The sequence below is a fragment of the Ursus arctos genome, unplaced genomic scaffold, assembly GCF_023065955.2.
Source record: "Ursus arctos isolate Adak ecotype North America unplaced genomic scaffold, UrsArc2.0 scaffold_2, whole genome shotgun sequence".
NCBI lineage: Eukaryota > Metazoa > Chordata > Mammalia > Carnivora > Ursidae > Ursus > Ursus arctos.
In genome coordinates, this window is record NW_026622874.1 from 20207905 (window position 1) to 20227418 (window position 19514).

The window sequence follows — 19514 nt, forward strand, 5'->3', positions numbered from 1 at the left end:
TAAAAAGGATATATATTTTTTATATTATATATACACACATTTTATATTATATATATTATATATATATATATATATAATATATATAATATATATACACATTTTAGTTTGACCAAAATTTGAAGTTGTGAAGTTATTGTTCAGTGGTGCAGAGTAGACTCAAGATATAAATTAGAGAGAAATGAAAAATCAAATTGATGTTTGGTCAAATAAAACTTTAAAAGAGTCATTTTCATCTTTTACACTTTCCTAGATTTGAATTATAGTTATAAGATATTTACTTGCAAATACTAGATACACTGTTTTAAAAATTCCTCTTCCCACATAGGTGTTTATGGAATAATACCACATTGACAAGTGTTAACTATATTATGTTCATTTTCAGAAAATGTAGAAAAATGTTCTATCTTTTACTTAAAAGAAATGGGTAACAATGATGCACTTGGTGTTACCACTTTTTTTTAACATTTAATTTATTTACTTGAGAGACAGAGAGAGCATGAGCAGGGAGGTGGGGTTGAGGGAGAGGGAGAAGCAGACTCCCCACTGAGTAGGGAGCAGGACGTGAGACTCCATCCCAGGCCCCTGTGATCATGACCTGAGCCGAAGGCATATACTTAACCCACTGAGCCACCCAGGCGCCTTTACCACTTTTAAATATACCTAATGATGTGACACAAAACGCTAGAAAAAAATAGAGTGTTTTGAGAAGCATATTTACTTGTACAGCTTTCTCTCTCCAGACCAGACAGTTTGCAAAAATGCCCCCCCCCGCCCCCCCCCCCCCCCCCCCCCCCCCGGGAGTATCTGTGTTTTGTTGAGGGTTCCACTCCCTTCTTAATTGCTGCCTTTTTTTCATGACGTACTCAAGATTGCCACAGGAGGGAAAGCTATATCTTTTCTTCTAAAGGAAACCGGCCAGGGAAAACCCCCAGGAAAATCGTCATAATGACTTAAACATTTCATGAGAACGATTTTATTACTGAATGAAGTTATCAACATTTTGGGTTTGTTTTACTTTTCAGCTAACCCAATAACTATTTCAGGAAGCTAGTGAGGTTGACCTTGCAGTTAAAATACAGATGCTGACTATGATTTTAAAGCGGAAAAAGACGACAAATAAATACAGCAGGATGGTGGAAGATCAGAGGCGCTGTACCCCCCCCCCCCCCCCAGGCATTACTGGGAAGTTAAAATCACTAAACTGGCGATGAACATTCTACATGTCCTGGATTCTGTTACACACAATAGGAGTTCAAATTCACTGTTCTTTTCTCAGGTGGTAAGAAGCTTTAGAAATGTGCTTCCGGATACCGTGAATGGCAATTCACTTTGGAAATAAACAGGAAACCCAGTTGTTTACAGGAGTAAGAGCTGTGTAAATGTGCACTTGAAAGGAATATCCTCAGGAGGTCTTCATCTTTTTTATGCCCTGGACCACTCTGGCGGTCTGGGAAAGCCGAGGGACCCCTTGATACAGTATGACATCATAAAACTCATGAAATAAAAACACTGGGTTACAAAGAAAACCAATTATATTGAAATACATGGAGCTCGTGCTGTCTAGTAGACCCTTTATACAGTATTTTACGTATGCTTTAGAGCCTTGCAGCACACTCTCCTCCCACATCTGCAGAGTGTATCTATACAGTTTTAAAGTTCAATATAAAATTTTTGAAGACAGAAGAACTAACAGCACAATAAAGGGTAAAATGACACAAAACTAAGTTCTTTTTTGTACTATCTACCTCTGCTACCACCATAATAAACGTGTAATTCTAACATGAACATTTAGATGTTACATATAATAAACACAGGTTGGAATAAATTAGAAACACTGTCATTTGCTTCCAAATATGAAATTAACATTTTTCAACCTTTGATCAACAAGCTGGAGAACAGTACCAAGGACATTAATAAACTATAAGAATGTCTCCGTTGTGTTCTGCTGGTGACATAAAATGCCCCAGTGGGTTTGTAAAAATAGGACATTAACGAAAACAGTACTAGACTCTCCCCTTAGTTTGCAGATGTCCCTTCATTTTGGACAGGAAGAAGATAGATAACTATATCTAAGCCATAGTTCAAGAGATAAGGGCAGAATCAGGAATAAAGTACTGAATAACTTTCCAATTCATGGCATGTCTCACTGAGATAGCAGGAAAGGAGGATAGGGAAGAACCTTGAGTGTCCCGCAGTGCATTTGGGAAAGGTTGGAGCCAGAAGCAAACGTAAGTGCATTTGGCCACAAGGAGCTTCCCCTCCTCACCGTACTGCCCTGCTTGACCCACACAGACTCACTGCTTCCATTCATGAAGTGCCTGACCCCCCTAATGTGAAGAGGATTTACAAGGTGACTCAGTGGCTCAGTCGTTTAAGCATCTGCCTTCCGCTTAGGTCATGATCCCAGGGTCCTGGGGTGGAGTCCTACATCAGGCTCCCTGCTTAGCAAGGAGTCTGCTTCTCCTTCTCCCTCTGCCCCTCCTCTCCCTTGCTTGTGCTCTCTCTCAAATAAATATATTTTTTTAAAAGAGGATTTATGAAAAATAATCAAAAAAGAACAAGATTTTCTTTTACACTCTGAAGAAGTGTAAGAGTCAATAATTCAATAATATTATTTTCATTCCTGAAAAAAACATTTTGATTATAGTAACCAGCTGTTCTCCAAAGCTCTAAGGATTGAAAAAGAAAAGGAAATGACTTTTAGTTGCAAAATGAAGGGTTTATGTCAGGTTAAAGAAAGAACACCCCAATAGCGAGCCTGTAAAAGAAAAACGTTCTTTTCTGATGGTCGATTACTATTATGTTTTAGCCATCTTTATACTACGGAGCTATAATGGTTCCAATCCTATCAAGCATTATCTTGAGGGAGCACTGATGGCTTCCAGGAGCCTGGAGAAGTAAGCAAACAGTGAGGAAAGCAGAGGGGGTTATATAAGGCAGACACAGGACTTAGCTAGGCACCCCACAAACGCAGGCACACTAACTGTTAATCCAAATTTAAAATGACAACAACAATTCTAGCAACTAGGACAAGAAGAAAAACAAACCCAGCGTGATGGCTCCTGGAGCAGGTTCCAGCAACTGGTACAGTATGAATTCAACAGGAGCGAAAGCAGTAGGACTCAATCCGGGCCGACTACATGCTGGAAATCAAGCCAACTTGTAACCACTCCCTGCTCGTTCATAATGACCTTAGATAGAAGCTCATGAATCTCTATGCATTTTTGTTCTAGGTGCTTTGCCTCTGTTTCCTGTGTTTGCTCAGGGTATTGGTTGTTCATCTTAAGCATTTCCAGATTTGCTCGCTTGCTCGCTTGCTTTCAAAACTCCCACTCTAGAAGAACTCAGCCACTCTCGCTCCTCTGAGTTTGCTCCTAGAATTTAGCTGGAGAGCAACCACGGAGCCTGGCAGACTGGTTTTATTTTCGGTTCATGTTCTCAAGACTCAGAGACGCCCTGGATGGGACACAGCATCTTTCTCAGTTTCTCTGTGAATTTCCATTCCCATTCCAGAAAATGGTTTTCTTCTCCGCTCATCTCTCACCATCTCTCACCATCCCCCACCCCCTTCCTGAGCAGGTGACCTCATCTCCTTCACTGAGAAAACAGCCCCAGAGGGAAATTTCTTATCTTCCCACCACCAAATCAGCAAACTCCCTGTACTTTTGGGTTCTCCTCCTGTCACAAAGGAGGCAATTCCTCTTCCTATTAGAGACCTGTCCCTGCCCATGTGGCTCTTTTGGACACAAAATTCCTCTCTCTTCTCCAAGTACCTGATAGTCGTGCCTTTCTTTTCTGCACGAAAGAACTTCTCGATGACCTGACTGGCGAGCCTGTCAGAGTCCCTCTGCTCCATATTCCTTTCCCTCCATGCCTCCATGTTTCGAGTTTACCGACAGATCTCTCTGGGGGTCCGTTGCTCACTCTGTATGCACGTCCCCAGAGTCCTCACCTCCCATCCACCTGCCACCTGCTTCCGCTTCCTTCACGCTCTGTCCCCCGCCCTCCACTGAAACCGCTCCTCATCAAGATCACTAATGACCTCTGAGTTTTCAGACAAAGTCACTTTTCTCTCCTCGGTTTGCCTGGAACCACTCTCCCTCCTCTGCACCCATGACATTGCCCTAATCCCTGGTTTTCCATCCAGCTCCCTCGGTGGCGCTTTTGCAGGCTCGGGGTACAAAGGCCCTTCCCGGAGCATCCCCCCCTCCGCCCCCCAGCCTGAGCCACACCCAGCTCACTCCAGTCACCTCCCAGCTCCGCTCACGGTTCATCTCAGCCAAGCCTTTGCATCCTTCCCCTCCCCAGGTTATTCCCAACTGTTGAAACCGGGTAGCTTCCTTTATTATCTGTTTATTGTTTGCTTGATTATTGCCTCTCTCCTCCCCGAGGGAATGAACCATCCCTGCTTTATTCACCCAGGTATGCCCTAAAGGTCGCACAGCGCCTAGCAAATCGTCAGTATGAATGAAACTTCCTGAATTGGTGAAGGAATAAATGCACCTAGCCCAGTGAGTAACAATTCCTGGTTGATATGAGCATCTGGATTTTTTTTTAAACCCAACGGGTAAAATTCTTAAGTGAAAGAGCACAGATTTTCTAAACTGTTTCCTTTAATCCCTGTTCTTTTTCTAAGTATTAAAAAGATACATTTTTCCTACTACGTTCCTAGGCACGTTATATACTATATTAATAAAAAGCTGGAAAGTATTTTTTCCTCACACAAAATTGTAATTTACACGAGTGTTCTTTTCACTCTGCCAATAGTTCATTAGGTGTTGTTACTCAACCAAACCAATCTGTCCCTCTAAAACATAATTTAAACCCTAAGAATTTTTGCAAAAACTGAAGGAGTCTCACAAAATGGATTTTTTTTTTTTTTTGCTTTTCAAAAGCAGGGGCATCATTGATGAGGATAAGGAAAAAATCCCATGTAACTATTGTGAACTTCTATGTATTTTAAATATAAATCCTCATATTTATATTTGGGTGGTCATCACCTCAAAACAAACAAACAAACAAAACAAAACAAAACCGAAAACAAAAAAACCAAAAGCAAAAAAAAAACCCAACCCAAGTAGGGGCACCTGGGTGGCTCAGTCAGTTAAGCCTCCGACTCTGACTCTTCATTTCAGCTGAGGTCATGATATCAGGGTCATGGGATTGAGCCCTGTGTCCGGCTCTGCACACAGTCAGCTTGGGATCGATCTCCGCCCCTCCCCCTGCTCACACACACACTCTCTAAATAAATAAATAAATAAATAAATAAATAAATAAATAAATAAATATCTTAAAAAAAAAGTATCAAGTAGTAGATTATAAGTAACCATCTTAAGAGAGTCCAATTAAGTTTTTAACTAACCGAGAAACCTCTTTAAATTAGAATTTTTACTATGTGGAATCTTCCTGAAGTATGTTACTAGCATCTTCTTCTAAGGATCAAGGACCTAACAATACTTTGAAGTCATTACCTGAACATGAATTCCCATTATATATTGAAAGTAGTAATTTAGAAGACTGTGCCATGAACTACGGAAATACTATAGTGTTATGTCTGTAAGATCTAAGTTCGTGGCATCAAATTTTAAATTCATCTGCCTTTTCTTCATGACGGTTGAATGGAAAGGAATTCAATACGTGTTTGAGGGTTGTGGTATATATGACAAGGGGCTGATGGGTATTAAGAAATCTTAATTACAGGTGCAGACGTCTACAGAGCATGCCCTTTAGGCACTTTTCTCCAAATTGCTTTTCTATAAATTCTTACAAAATTGCTATAAATTACTTTTCTCAATACTTTCATAATATTCAACCAAATACATGTAAAATGTCTACAAAATGGATTACCTTTTGTTTCAAGAAATTAAAAATGAGAACCTGAAGAAAACTAAAGATACCATTAATCTATCTGCCTCCAGCCTATCCCAGGCAGACATGATCTCTTCTGTAATTAGGATCCAGAAGTCAGCAAGAATACCTCCTTCCATAAGGGGTCTACCATCCCAGTTTATTGTCTCTGTACTGCACTCAACCTGCTCATTGTGTTAAAGCTGGGGGCATTCAAGTGTGGAGCAAATTGGAAGTGTATCAATTTACTGACTGAAATGCAGAAGCTATAATCCAAGGTCACAGTGACCATTTTGATACAAACACTTTAGGCCAACTTCCAGGATTAATAAGAACGAAAAAGAGCAATAGGCTCCGTAGGTTATACTTAGAATATTCTAAAAGAACGCTCCACTACCAAATGGAAGTAAAACCTTTGGTAAAATTAGTATCTATATAACTCATAATATGTCTATTTTATATTTTTGGCTAAAACTTCATACTCTTTTATTTTCTTGAAGTGACGTATATCCATATAAAATGCTACGTAGTTCCAAGACAAGAAATTCTAAATCATACACTACTTTTCCAGACATTTTTTAAATGTTTGTGCAACTTCCTCTATTATGTTAATCAGTAGCCCAGTTATGAGAGCAGAACAATTGAATTAATATGGAATAGGGATGTGTATTTTCTGGTTCTTCCCCTATAACTTTTCTGATGTTAATAAAAATCAGAATAAGCAGACAGCCTTAATAGCATGCATCAACACTGAAAATACAACTCAATCAGTTAATCACTGGAAGCATACAAAATGCATGAGAACGGAAATTGTTTAAGACTTGGACATTAAACAGACCTTTTCACTTTTCAATATCTCCCTTTTCACATCTGTAAAATATAAATACCTGGTCTGCTAACTTACATGGTTATTGTGGGAATGAAGTTCTTAAGCAACCTCTTTATAAACCACAAAACACTATGAAAAGGAAAGGTATTTTGGGGGGCACCTGGGTTGTTCAGTCAGTTAGGCATCTGCCTTCGGCTCAGGTCATGATCCCAGGGTCCTGGGATGGAGCCCCTTTTCGGGCTCCTTGCTCAGTGAGGAGCCTTTTTCTCCCTCTGCCTCTGTCCCTCCTCCTGCTCGTGCTCGCTTGGTCTCTCTCTCTCAAATAGATAGATAGATGATAGATAGATAGATAGATAGATAGATAAAATCAGAAAGAAGGAAAGAAAGAAAGAAAGAAAGAAAGAAAGAAAGAAAGAAAGAAAGAAAGAAAGAAAAATTAATTTTTGGCCTGCTGTTATGTTTTCCAACTGAGTAATCAAAAAACAAATTGTAAATTAAATAGTAAAATCAAATCCTAAGCCAGACAAGCTAAGTCATATATATGTGAGTTTCATGTGTTATAAGATCATGAAATTACCCATATGATGGATATTTGCTTTCTAATTCAAAACCTCCTGTTACCTAAAATGCCTAAATTTCCCTACACACTCCAGAAGTCAAGAAAATGGGGAAGAAGATTAAGGAAGGGGATCAGGTCTTCACTACTGCATGCGCTGAGAAGAGAATAAACACAAAAACTGGGTCCAGCCTCTCCTCTCTAACGCAGGGCTGTCAAACGCGGATAAGAATCACTTACCAGCTTGCTGAGTTTTCTCTCAAGTCATTTGAATTCATTAAATAAGTCATTAGACTGGTAGTGCAGCCTTCCAAATCTGCTTAATGTGAGCCCTCAATTATTTCAGCTTATTTTATATTTGTACAAAGGGGAGATAAACTGTATTTTCAAAGAATGTTGTAAGGGCGGACTAAGCATCTCTTTTTTTCTCAGGCAGGTGAAGGTATCAAAAGATCAGAACAGGATCTGCTCTATTTTCTGTCTTCTTCAGAAAGGGCTCCAGAACCAACAAACCTTTGGGTTCCCCCACCTGTCACTGCCCTACTTGTCAAGGAGTAGGAGATGAAGAGACGCTGATAATTAAATGCATTTCCTCTGAGGCAGTTCTTGACAAAAACGGACATTATTTTTCTTACAAAACCTTTATGAGGAATCATGTAACCCTTAGTCCTATCTGTCTTCTCTACATGTCACCAGTCTGGATGTTCCTGGAACTATGGGACCTTCTCCAAGGGTTTCGGCCCTCTTCTCTGAACCCTCTTCAGTGTCTCTGATTTTGTAGACTGTGACAGTCTATGAGAACAAAAATGACTTGCTGTAATTTTTCTATGCATCTCACCCAGTTTTAAAGAACAGGTTTCGGGCAAAATAAGAATAATCTTCCAAAATTGAGAAAAGCAGTATCTATAGAATTTTTACTTCCAGTTGAACATTTAGCCTTTGATGGTAAGACCCCAAGCACTTCAAAATTATTGAGGACCTTAAAGGGACTTGGATTATGTGTTATTTATACTGATATATACCATATTAGAAATTAAATCTGAAAAATAAAATATTTAAAAATCACATCGAAAGAGGCAATTCATAAACATAGACACATGAGTGGCCACTATAAAATTGCCCAACCTTATTTCCAAAAAAAGTGTAAATTTAAACAAGATACCATTTTATACAACAATTGACTAAGTTTCTGGATCTGTTGCTGTTTGTCCTGTTTGAGTGATTACACAGTGTTAGCGGAGGGAAATTCTACTCTCCTCTACGGCTTATAAATGGATACAATTTTTCTCAAGAGCAAAATGGCAAAAATAATTCCATGACATTCTGTTAAATGTTTTTGAGAACGCTCCAAATACTCAATTATTATTATTATTACTCCTATTTTACAGTTGAGAGAAGAATGTTTTGATAAACAACTGGCTTATGATCTCACAACTTTTAAGTAGTGGAGCTTTTATTAAAGCCTGGGCAGACTTAAGCATCCATACAAAGGAAGTACAAACCCTTATAGAAAGGGTCCTAGCTTGAAACATTATTTATAATAGAAAACTAACCCACCTAAATATCCAACAGTTTATAACCAGCCAATATAACATTTCCACAGACTACAAATCACATCATGATGAGAACCAACTTGCTCACGGATAGACTGCCATTACTTGCACTATACCTGACACAGAGTAGGGACTCAATAATATTTGTCTCAGATATGAATGAATACAAAATTATACACGAGTATAAAAAATCATGTTTTAACAGAAAATTTCATGACTGAGGAGTAAGCATGTTATAAAATAGCAAAGAATAGTGTGTTAAACTAATGAAAACAAGGAAGCCATTAGACAAGGTGACTCAGTAGCCTATGTAAGCAAACCAAAATCTAAGCCGGTCTGAAAACTAAACTTACAAAATTGAAATGTAAGGACAGCCAATCATAGACAGCCAACTAGGCTTTAAACTATAGACAATAATTTCGTTATGTCGACTCCATTCTTTCTTTACAAAAGTCTCTCCTTGGAGATCCTGCCGGGGAAGCGCTTCTATCCACTTCCGTTTGGCTCTGTCCCATTCCAATCGAGTTTTATTCAAATAAACTCTTAAAATTTTTGATATGCCTCAGTTTACCTTTTAACGAATGTAATCACAGTTTTGTAATATCTACATGTGATACGTGTATGTATAGAAAAATGTCTAGAAATATAAACAGATGTATATACGTGAAATTGTGTCTCTTTGTCTCTGTACTGATGCATAATAGTTACTCAATAAATATTTGTTGACTGAATGAATGAATGAATGACATTTTAAAAACAGTTATCCCTTGAGGGGATTACAGGTCATTTTTTCCCTTCTTCCTTTGCGATTTTCTATATCTAAGGTAATTTAAACAGTGAGCAGGAATTATCTTTGTAATAACAAGAATATTATAAAACAATCCTGCTGGGAAATATTATCAGGAATTTTGTAATAAAAGCAGGAAATACAGACATCCCCTAATCCAATAAAATATAACTTGTATCTTATTTTCCTATTTGTTTTACTTACTGCATTCAGCAATAAAAAATATCAGATGTTACAGAAAAAGGCAAGCTTAATATTGTGCAGTTAGTTATTATAGGGGTTGAGTCAAGAATCTAGGTCACTTGGTTTTCAGGCAAGTAGTTTTTTCCATTACACCAAATTGCTTAGAGTTCCAGAAAACTAACGAATAAATGACAGTATGGGCACTGCAATATTCACTGTTCAACAGTTCTTATAAGCAAAATGATTTGCTCATTACTTGATATTAGCGGAAAACTCCCAAGTTCTAAAAAGTACGACATGTTGGTGTGACATGAATTGTTTCGGAGGGTTTGTGATCTTCCTAATGGTGTTTCCAAATTCGTGCCCGTTGGAGCAGTATGCATGAATTATTCTGCGGAGGGGTTGATATTTTTCATAAGATTTGTGAAAGGGTTTGTGATTTAAGAAAAAGTTGAGAATAACTAAAGCTATGAAGTCTGCAAGCAAGAGGAGGGAAACAAACTGAAGGTAAGTAAAAGGCTTACAGAGGAAAGGGAACCACAGCTAACTCTGTCTTCCTCTTTTTTATTCCTGGAACATATGTTTTAATATGCAAATGATTTGGTTTCATGATTTTGCTTTCTAAGTAGTGACACCAGGAAAGATACTGATGGGTTAAAAACACAGGCCAAATTATCTCTACAGAATGAACTTTATCAGGTCCCAGGAAATTTTTTTAGTAATTTTCCTTTTCCTAATTAAACACAAATGCAAAATGCAAATGCAACAATACGTCCAAAGTACGCATCTTTTTAACATTGAAAGTCACTACCGGGATATTTTGCATTCATGTTTAACAAGTAGAAAAAGGAAAATTAGTAATTATGTGTCTCAGTTTCTTGTCTCATGAAGTGTGCTACCCTTTCAGGAAGTTTGTAAAGCTGCTTTGAACAAATGCAGAATACACACTTCTCTGTCCATTTCACAATTATTGCTTAATTTAAAATTTAACTCTTCCTCGGCTCAATGAAAGAAGCAAATACTCCTTTCTTATCCCAACATCAGACTTGACTGTCAAGGTCTAGGGACCTCTGGAATAAAATTTAAAAATTCTTATCAGGGTTTGTTTCACTACTGTTCCCTGCATATAATCTCTTAGGCTACGATTCCAAATTTCTGCAACAAACAGAAACAGAAAACACAAATTCTCCTTGAAGTCAAAGGTTATATATGCAAATATCATACCCACCCAAATGAGATGTCTCTAGTAAACTCTTCAACCACCTTAGCTGAATAAATGCTCACATCCTCAACCATTGTGAAGAGCATTTCTTGTTCTAATTTTTGAGATGAAAATCATTCTTTTTAAAGCTACCATGAATATAAGTCTAGGAGCTTTAGATACGTGAAGCCACTCATTTCAAATCCAAATGCCCTTTGAAACTTCTTTTACTAAAACGAAATGACCAAAATAGCATCCACACTCAAAACTTCACTTTATTACTTGCTCATATTACTTTCTTAGCATCTAGTTTTGAGCTCTGTTCTCCCAGCACATCAAATAAACTTAGGGCAGGGCGAATCAGCATACCAGTACAATTCTCTTTTCACTATTGTCTTTCTTTTCGCCCAACACCGCAGCATATGAAAAACCCAGGAATGCTTTGCATAAGTAATCCTAATGCTTTTTTTTTTTTTTTTTTTTTTTAATTAAAACGTTGCCGAGCCCACAAACTCCATCGCTAACGAGGCTCTGGGACTGTCACACAGCACGCTGCTCAAGTCTGGGATGGGTCACCGCGGGGCGGCATCACGTGGAGCTCTAACAGGAGCCACCTCACAGGAACGCTCGCTTTCTTTCGGGGCTCTAAGTAAGAGAAACACCTGATCGCCCCACTCCCCTGCACCTTCAGACCCCGGAAAGCAAGCTGCATTTGTTAGAAAGAAATTAAATTCCCTGACCTGTGTCTCGTTTCCAAAAGGCAGAGGAGACGCAGACTTGGTCAAGCGGAGAGAATCCCAGGTTTGCCTCCGTCCTCTCTCCCTGCCAAGGAAGATACAAACTTAAAAGCTCAGGAGGATGAGGGGAGGGGAGCGGGGCAAGAGTAAATATCTTGCTTACTGTGCCCAGAGTTACATGAGATTCGTCTGGCTGCTTTTTGCCTCTAGCTTTCTGTCAGGATCCTTTTTTCAGCCCGGACTACACAGAAGTTCAAGTCTAATCCTTGGTAGGAGGGGCTAAAATGTGGGCTGGTTTCCTTTAGACTTCGCAGCTGTTTTTAAGGTGGAATGAAAGAGGAAGGGAGGGAACCAGTGTTCTCGAAGAAGCGGGTATCTTAAACGTAAATGTTTACTTATCAGTCTGAAATCACAAAACGTGCGTAAAATAATCTGGAAATTAACCGGGGTAAATCACATGGATGCTCCTGGGTGTGTCCGCGCGTTTGTGTGTGGAAGCACGTCTTGCCCTTAAGCAGTCACTGCTTCCTCTCCGCCCCACCCCCCCGCCAAACAAGTAAGAACAAAATTGAAAAGATGAATAACCTAGAGCATTTTTGCAGTCTTTAAAAAAGCAAAGTTTATAACAAACCCAAAATATCAGATGTGTACATTCTGAAGATGAACGATATAAGAGCACATCAAAAAATCTAATCTATTCAAATATTTCCTCCCCCAAACTCAAAACACCTGCTAACCCAGTGTTTGTAAATTTAAGACTAAAGACATACCAAAGGCCGTAATGCATATTTAGAGGTAAGGAGGGAAAGAGCAAATCACGTTGAATTACAAATTGGCAATACGAATTCAAATACCCCATATCATTGTAATAAAGAAGGTGTGCTGTTTAAATTTATCCAAATGCCACAAGAATGGACCAGTGTTTTTAAAGATTGACGTATTCATGTAGGAGAGCTTGTTTTCAAACACACCTTAAACCTGACATCCAGATAACACTGCACTTGGGGCTGCTATTTTCATCCCTATTAAAGAAGAGAAAGTTTAGTTTTTCTATTCCCCTTCTCCACACTATAAAATTCCTGGTAATACGAAGCTACTCAGAGATTAGGGGTGGAATGAACTCTAATTAAGATATATTTATGAGGGGCGCCCGGGTGGCTCAGTTGGTTGAACATTGGATTCTTGGTTTAGACTCAGGTCATGATCTCAGAGTCTTGAGACTGAGGCAGGGGGGGGGGGGGGTGCGGCTCTGCGCTCGCGGGTAGTCTGCTTGCGATTCTTTCTCCCTGGGCTCTTCTCCCCCACTCACATGCTCTCTCTCTTCAAATAAATAAAATAAATAAATAAATAAATAAATAAATAAATAAATAATTCAAATCTTAAAAAAAAAAGATATATTTATAATGCATTTAAAAAAGTAAATGTCATGGTGAAAGCACAGATCTAGAGAGTATTTATGAATAAGAACCATATTTTAATAGTTAAATATCTACTAGTAATCACCTGTACTCTCATGTACATTTACTACAGCCATACATTCACATCAACACTTTGACCTGAAAAGTCGAAACAATAATTTTCTCTTAATTACTGCTTTCTAATTGAACATGTTAGGTAGATATTACTTCTTCAAAATGTTTTCCTTCTTAACGTCTTTTTTTTTTTAATATAGGAAGAGGACTATAACAAATAAAGCACTGGTAATATCCTTGTCATTAAATAGAGTCTATAAGGAACCAGGTAGTTTGTATTATTACTACATTTACGATATCATTAATCACTAAATCATGAAATTAGGCATTATTATCGTTATTTAGAATCCTAACATTACGTAAGGACAGAAAATTAGTGGTGAAGCCAGGACTTCAATCCAAGTCTGTCCAACTCCAAACCCCACAATTTTTCCAGTATATCATACCATCTCAGAGCAAGTGTTATTTGACCATCTCTTCAGCTTTGTCCCAAGCCAATCAAATCTCTGACAGTGGTGGTGGAGCCATTGGCAGAAAATGAAACCTCTAAGTGCCGAGGCTAGAACCTTCCACTATTCTCTTCCTCATCAGCCATGATTACTCTCTTGCCTATCTTTCCCACCCCAACTCCTTCATTCATCTTTGGGTTTCTATATTCAAAATTTTTATATCTACATTTTCCTTTTCATTTTGCTGTGAAAACATTAAATTATACTATTGTATTGCTATTACATATACTATCATATGGGATTCATTTTGCATCTCCTTTCCCCTCTTAAAATCATCCTAGACTTGGGGTGTCTTGGTGGCTCAGTTGGTTAAGCATCTGCCTTTGGCTCAGGTCATGATCCCAAGGTCCTGGAATCAAGCCCTGTGTTGGGCTCCCTGCTCGTGGGGAGCCTGCTTCTCCTTTTCCTCCCCACTCATGCTCTCTCTTGCTCTCTCTCAAATAAATAAATAAGGACTCTAAAAAAAAATCATCCTAGATTTCATTCCCAGAAAAACTTTCCTACAAGTCAGATCATTTTACTGTCAGACTCATACTACGCAGTCCTCTCCACCGCCTACAAACTTATATTCCTATACCTTAAAAATATTTTTTTCTTTTGTAAATAAAGTAGAAGTGAAAATCAAATTGGAATCCCCCAAATTTTATCACAAATTGCAAATTTATATTGTACAAATGGAATGGGTCATAGAGTCAACAATTAATATGACTTAATACACAGTAGAAAATTTTGACTGTAGATAAACCATGTTTGGGAACTTTTGACAAAGCTGAGTTGTCCTCATTCATTTTACCTACAGCAGAAATAATTTAGCAAGTTGTTTTCTGGTCTCCAAGATCCCTCTAAATTTGGTAAAGCAAGTGCAGGTCTAGTTTTAGTAATTCTGTCAGAATGGGCACCAGCCCAATGACACAGCTCAGAAACTGACTTGCCGGCACCTGACAGAATTTTTAAAATATTTGTACTCTTGGAATTTAGATCTGCTGATGACCATGACAGAATCTGAGCCGGTGTCCTTTGCTTTGAAGGTAATCCTAAGTAGAAAGAATTACTGCTAAGTGAGTGTCCAGAGTTCTTCAGTAACTGAGCTCTGATAGATGTCAGTAGTGTTTTCATAAGAGGACTAAGATAGTAACACCATGCCTGTATTTATGTCTATAAAACCAATGACTAAACATCTTCAAAAGCACTTTTGCTATATGACTGTCCAGATATGTTGCCAGGCCCAGCAATTTCTCTTTGGAAAATCTGTCTTTCTTCATTCCCAGTATATATATGTCATTTTTCTCTGGTTGAAAACACAGCAAAGAAAAGCAAGTAACTCTTAATCTTCACCCAACTAGCAAAGATGGTCACATACTAGAATTTAATTTCATTACATGTAATCTAGCCTTTAATCTCAGTTTGTCCCAAATCTGTTTTTTAAGGTAAAGTGAAATTTAGGATAATTCACAACAACTACAACAAAATTCCCAAAACTGCTATGAAAGAACAAAACACTCATCATAATCAAATCCATTCCAAATTAGCAAAGTGATCCAACTGTTTTATTTATATAGATAGGACCATTGAGGAAAACATTGCTGACACACACAAATATTTCTTTTTTTAAAAATATTTATTTATTTATTTGATAGAGAGAGAAAGAGAGAGCGCGCACAAGCAGGGGGAGCAGCAGAGGGAGAGGGATAAGCAGGCTCCCCACTAAGCAAGGAGCCCCATGTGGGACTAGATGCCAGGACCCTGGGATCATGACCTGAGCTGAAGGCAGATGCTTAACCAACTAAGCCACCCAGGTGCCCCAAATATTTCTTAATTAATATCCTACTGAGATAGTTTTACTGTCCTGAAAATAGCAGACTGGTTCAAAAACTGAATTAAAAAAAAAAAAAAAACACAAAACTAGTATCCTAACCAATTGTATGTCCATTCTTGTTTATAATTTGCTACAGTTAAAGAAAGCACTGCAATATCAAATAATATTTTGATTTATCACTAAAATAGAAAGAAAGAAAAGGGTATGACTATTTTACTCCAAATAGTAGTTCTAGAAAAACAATTTCCCTTTCATTTGGTTCTCTAGATATTTCTATTTTCCTTAACACCCATTCTGATATTGGTAATAAATTCACGGTTTAAATTATATATGGTTATTTGTTTTGGAATGTTCTACCAACACTTACACAGCATTCTCTTTGGATATCATATATATTTAATAAATAGCATCCATTCACTTAGTAATATGATTCATTCATTTGATCACTCATTTACAATGATTTTTAAATATCTATACTGGAAGATCCTTTTAAAAATCCGTAATTTACTTGGGGAGGCAAAAATTAAATTCAGTAAGCACAGGTTACTACTGATAAACCCATTGGCCAAGCCACTTCATCCTTTGAAAGTAAGAAGCTTATTTGTTGCTTTTGTGATAAGATTGGTTCCTGGGAAGACCTGAAAACATAATCCAACTTTACCAAGGGCTTACGTAGCCATTCCCCTGCAGTCTGGCCTACTTAGCACCTGCCTAGCATATTGTTAGGGACTAGAGAGAGAACAAACTGGGTAGACAAGGTTCATATTTTCATGGAGCTTATATCCTAGTAGACAGGGGAGGCAAAGAACAAAATAAATAGGATAATGACTTAAAAAAAAAAATTCAACGTGTCCAGGAAAGGCCTCTCTGAGGATACATGTCAACTGAGATTTGAAAGATGAAAATAAGCCAATGAGCCATGAAAACGGAGTGTAGGAGAAACGTACAAGTTCAGAAACCTGTATTGAAGCATGAAATATGAAAGATATGTATGACTGAAAACCATTAAAAGTGTCTTGAACAAGAAGTGCCAGAGGGAGGAAAGTGAGACAAGGGAGCACTAAATTAAATCTGAAAATCCAAATGGGGCATGAAACTAGGATTGGAATTTGATGGATTGTTATTCGTTTAAGTAGAAAAGGTAAAGGCCAGCATTCATGACTGGTAAGAAGTACAAAGGCAATTCTAGATGAGGAGAGTTTGTGGGGAGAACAGTAGGAGGTAAACTTAGAAATGTACATTGGGGGTCAGGCTTTAAAAATTCTTTAGTAATGGAGAAATTCAGACATTTAGACATTTTTGTGCAGTGAATAAGAAACTTCCTAGGTATCAAAGATGGTAGTGGTTAGTTGCCCTGTTTTAATTTTGGTAGTTGATTCTTTGTCACAGATGGATGTTGATTCTTCTGGATCTTAGCAGAGGAATCACACTGTTAAACTAGTATTCTGGAAGACAGCAGGACAGACTGAAGAGTAGAGATGGTGATGCGGGGACGGGGAAGCCAGAGTGATTACTGGGTCAGGAAGATGTGGTGTACTCCCTGAAGAAGAGGAGGCCTGTCGGGATGGAAAGGATGGAAGTGGAGGGTTGAAAAAATTTGACAAAAGTCAACTGCATGAATAAACCAGACCACACCACATGGTAGGGGAAGACCATTTGTAGAAGATGGATGATTCAGAGATGCCATTCAAAATTAGAGACTTAATGTTTTTTACATAGTATGTATTTAATAATGTCACACTGAGATTTAAGACTTCATCTTCAAGTTGCTGCTTACCTCATGAACTTACATCTGAACAAATCAGTTTATTCCTAGTTGGAATCAGTTTTGCCACCTGAAAGTTGTGAAAAACAATTTAGGAAACAAGGAGATTTGGGATTACAAAATGTGTCTCTTGCTTCTAAGTCCGCAGAGAGGCAGACATGAGTGCTTAAGGAAGAAAGTCTTCCCAGCATATGGGAGCTGCAATTGACTTTTGGGATGAACTGGGGTCCTGACAGAATTGCCCCAGCCTACCTTGTTATCATTCCAATGGAAGAATAGAACACCATGGACTCTCAGAGAGTGGGTGATTTACCCAAGATTGAACCTCAAAGTCAGAGTTTAAGCCAAACCTTTGACCTCAAAATATAGCCATTTCCCATTGCCTATTCACAGATAAATTAATTGAACCTGAGAATTCAAAAGAAAAAGCTCCCAAGTAAATAGGAAATGAGAAAGTTTGGAGATTTTATATACACATGCTTTGTTTTCTTTCCTGCTATATTATTTTTTTTAATTCATATTAGATGGGTAACAAGCTCATTGTTAAACATTTTGAAAATGTACATGTCATCTTATTGTATTTAGTTCTCCTGGGTGTGCGTACTTTTTCCTTCTCCATTCCAAATCATGACTTTCTGTTCCATTGACAAAGAATTTTTTAAGTTGTAGGACTACTAAAGCAGCCAGTACAAAGCATGGAGAAGATTACTAACCTCAATTCCTTACCTCCCTCCATCTCCCCTCCCAATTATGTTTGCAAAGCCCAAATTCTTTTTTTTAAAGATTTTATTTATTTATTTAAGGGGGGAAGGAGTTGAGGGAGAGGGACAACCAGACCCCATATTGAGTGCAGAGCCCGATGTGGGGCTCAAATCCATGATCCTAAGATCATGACCCAAGCTGAAATCAAAAGTCGGAGACTCAACTGAGTGAGCCACCCAGATGTCCCTGCAAAGTCCAAATTCTTAAAGGGAATTATGAGAGGAAGCAAACATGGAGACAAGGTAGAAGGGATCCAGGTGATTTGTGTATTTACAGAGTATTGGTAACCCCATCTCTTAGATCAAGAGCAGGTGGCAAGACTTTCAGGGAATGGCTACATGACTATAGGGTAGAAGATAATTTGTATAAGATTGATGATTCAAACAATCTAGTAACTCCACTACTGTGTATTTGTCCAAAGAAAATTAAAACACTAACTCAAAAAAGGTATATGTACCCCTATGTTGATTGCAGCATTATTTACAATAGATAAGATATGGAAGCAACCCAAGTGTCCACTGATAGATGAATGGATAAAGAAGATGCGATAAACCTACACAATGGAATATTACTCAGCTGCAAAAAAGGAATGGGATCTTGCCATTTGTGACAACATGGATGGACCTAGAGGGCATTATGCTAAGCGAAAGAAGTCAGACAAAAGACAAATACTGTATAATTTCACTTACATGTGGAATCTAAAAAAACAAAATAAATAAATAAACAACAACAAAACCCAGAACAGACCCATAAATAGAATAAACTGGTGTTGCCAGAGGGGAGAGTGGTGGGGAGATGGGCAAAATGGGTGAAGAGGAGTGGGAGGTATGCGCTTCTAGTTATGGGATGACTAAGTCCGGGGATAAATGGTACAGCATTGGGAATGTTGTCAGTGCTACTGTAATCGTGTTGTATAGTGACAGATGGTAGTGACACTCGTGGCGAGCAGAGCATAACATAAAGAGTTTCATATCACTATGTTGTAAACCTGAGGTGAATGCAACCTTGTGTGACAACTATACTTCAGTTTTTTAAAAAGTTGCTAAATGCATTAAAAAAAGATTGATAATTCAGAAATTCCATTTAAAATTAGGGACTTTTGTGTGCCTGGGCAGCTCAGGCGGTTAAGCAACTGCCTTCAGCTCAGGTCATGATCCCAGAGTCCTGGGATCAAGTCCTACATCAGACTCCCTGCTCAGCAGGGGGTCTGCTTCTCCCTCTGCCTACCACTCCCCCTGCTTGTGCGCCGCCCCCCCTTGCAAAAATAAATAAAATCTTTAAAAAAAATAAAATAGAATTAGGGACTTTCGTGCCTTCTATATAGTATGTAATACCTATTACTACGTAGTAATACATAAGTAATACATGGAGATACATATTAAGTATTTAAGAATACTTAATAAGATTTAATCTTCAAATTGCCATTTACTTCAAGAATTAATACATGAAAAAGAAAACCAGTTTATTCTTAGTAGGAAACAGTTTTGCTATATGAAA

At 38.1% G+C, this 19514-nt stretch overlaps 1 protein-coding gene across 4 annotated transcripts in view; it reads right to left on the reverse strand.

Annotated features, from left to right (window-relative positions):
* PLA2G4A (phospholipase A2 group IVA) overlaps nt 1–11976 on the reverse strand; it is a 152051-nt gene extending 140075 nt beyond the window's left edge. Inside the window, exons 1-2 of one of the 4 annotated variants that reach the window (XM_026509247.4) lie at nt 11857–11976; nt 11697–11778 (exon numbers count right to left, since the gene is read on the reverse strand). The gene's annotated coding sequence lies outside the window, so the exon portion shown is untranslated. Of the gene's footprint in view, nt 1–3047; nt 3153–11696 lie in introns of those variants that run through there. The other 3 variants (XM_057315152.1, XM_026509244.4, XM_026509245.4) reach the window with 3 other exon arrangements.
* Nucleotides 11977–19514: the final 7538 nt, after the last annotated feature.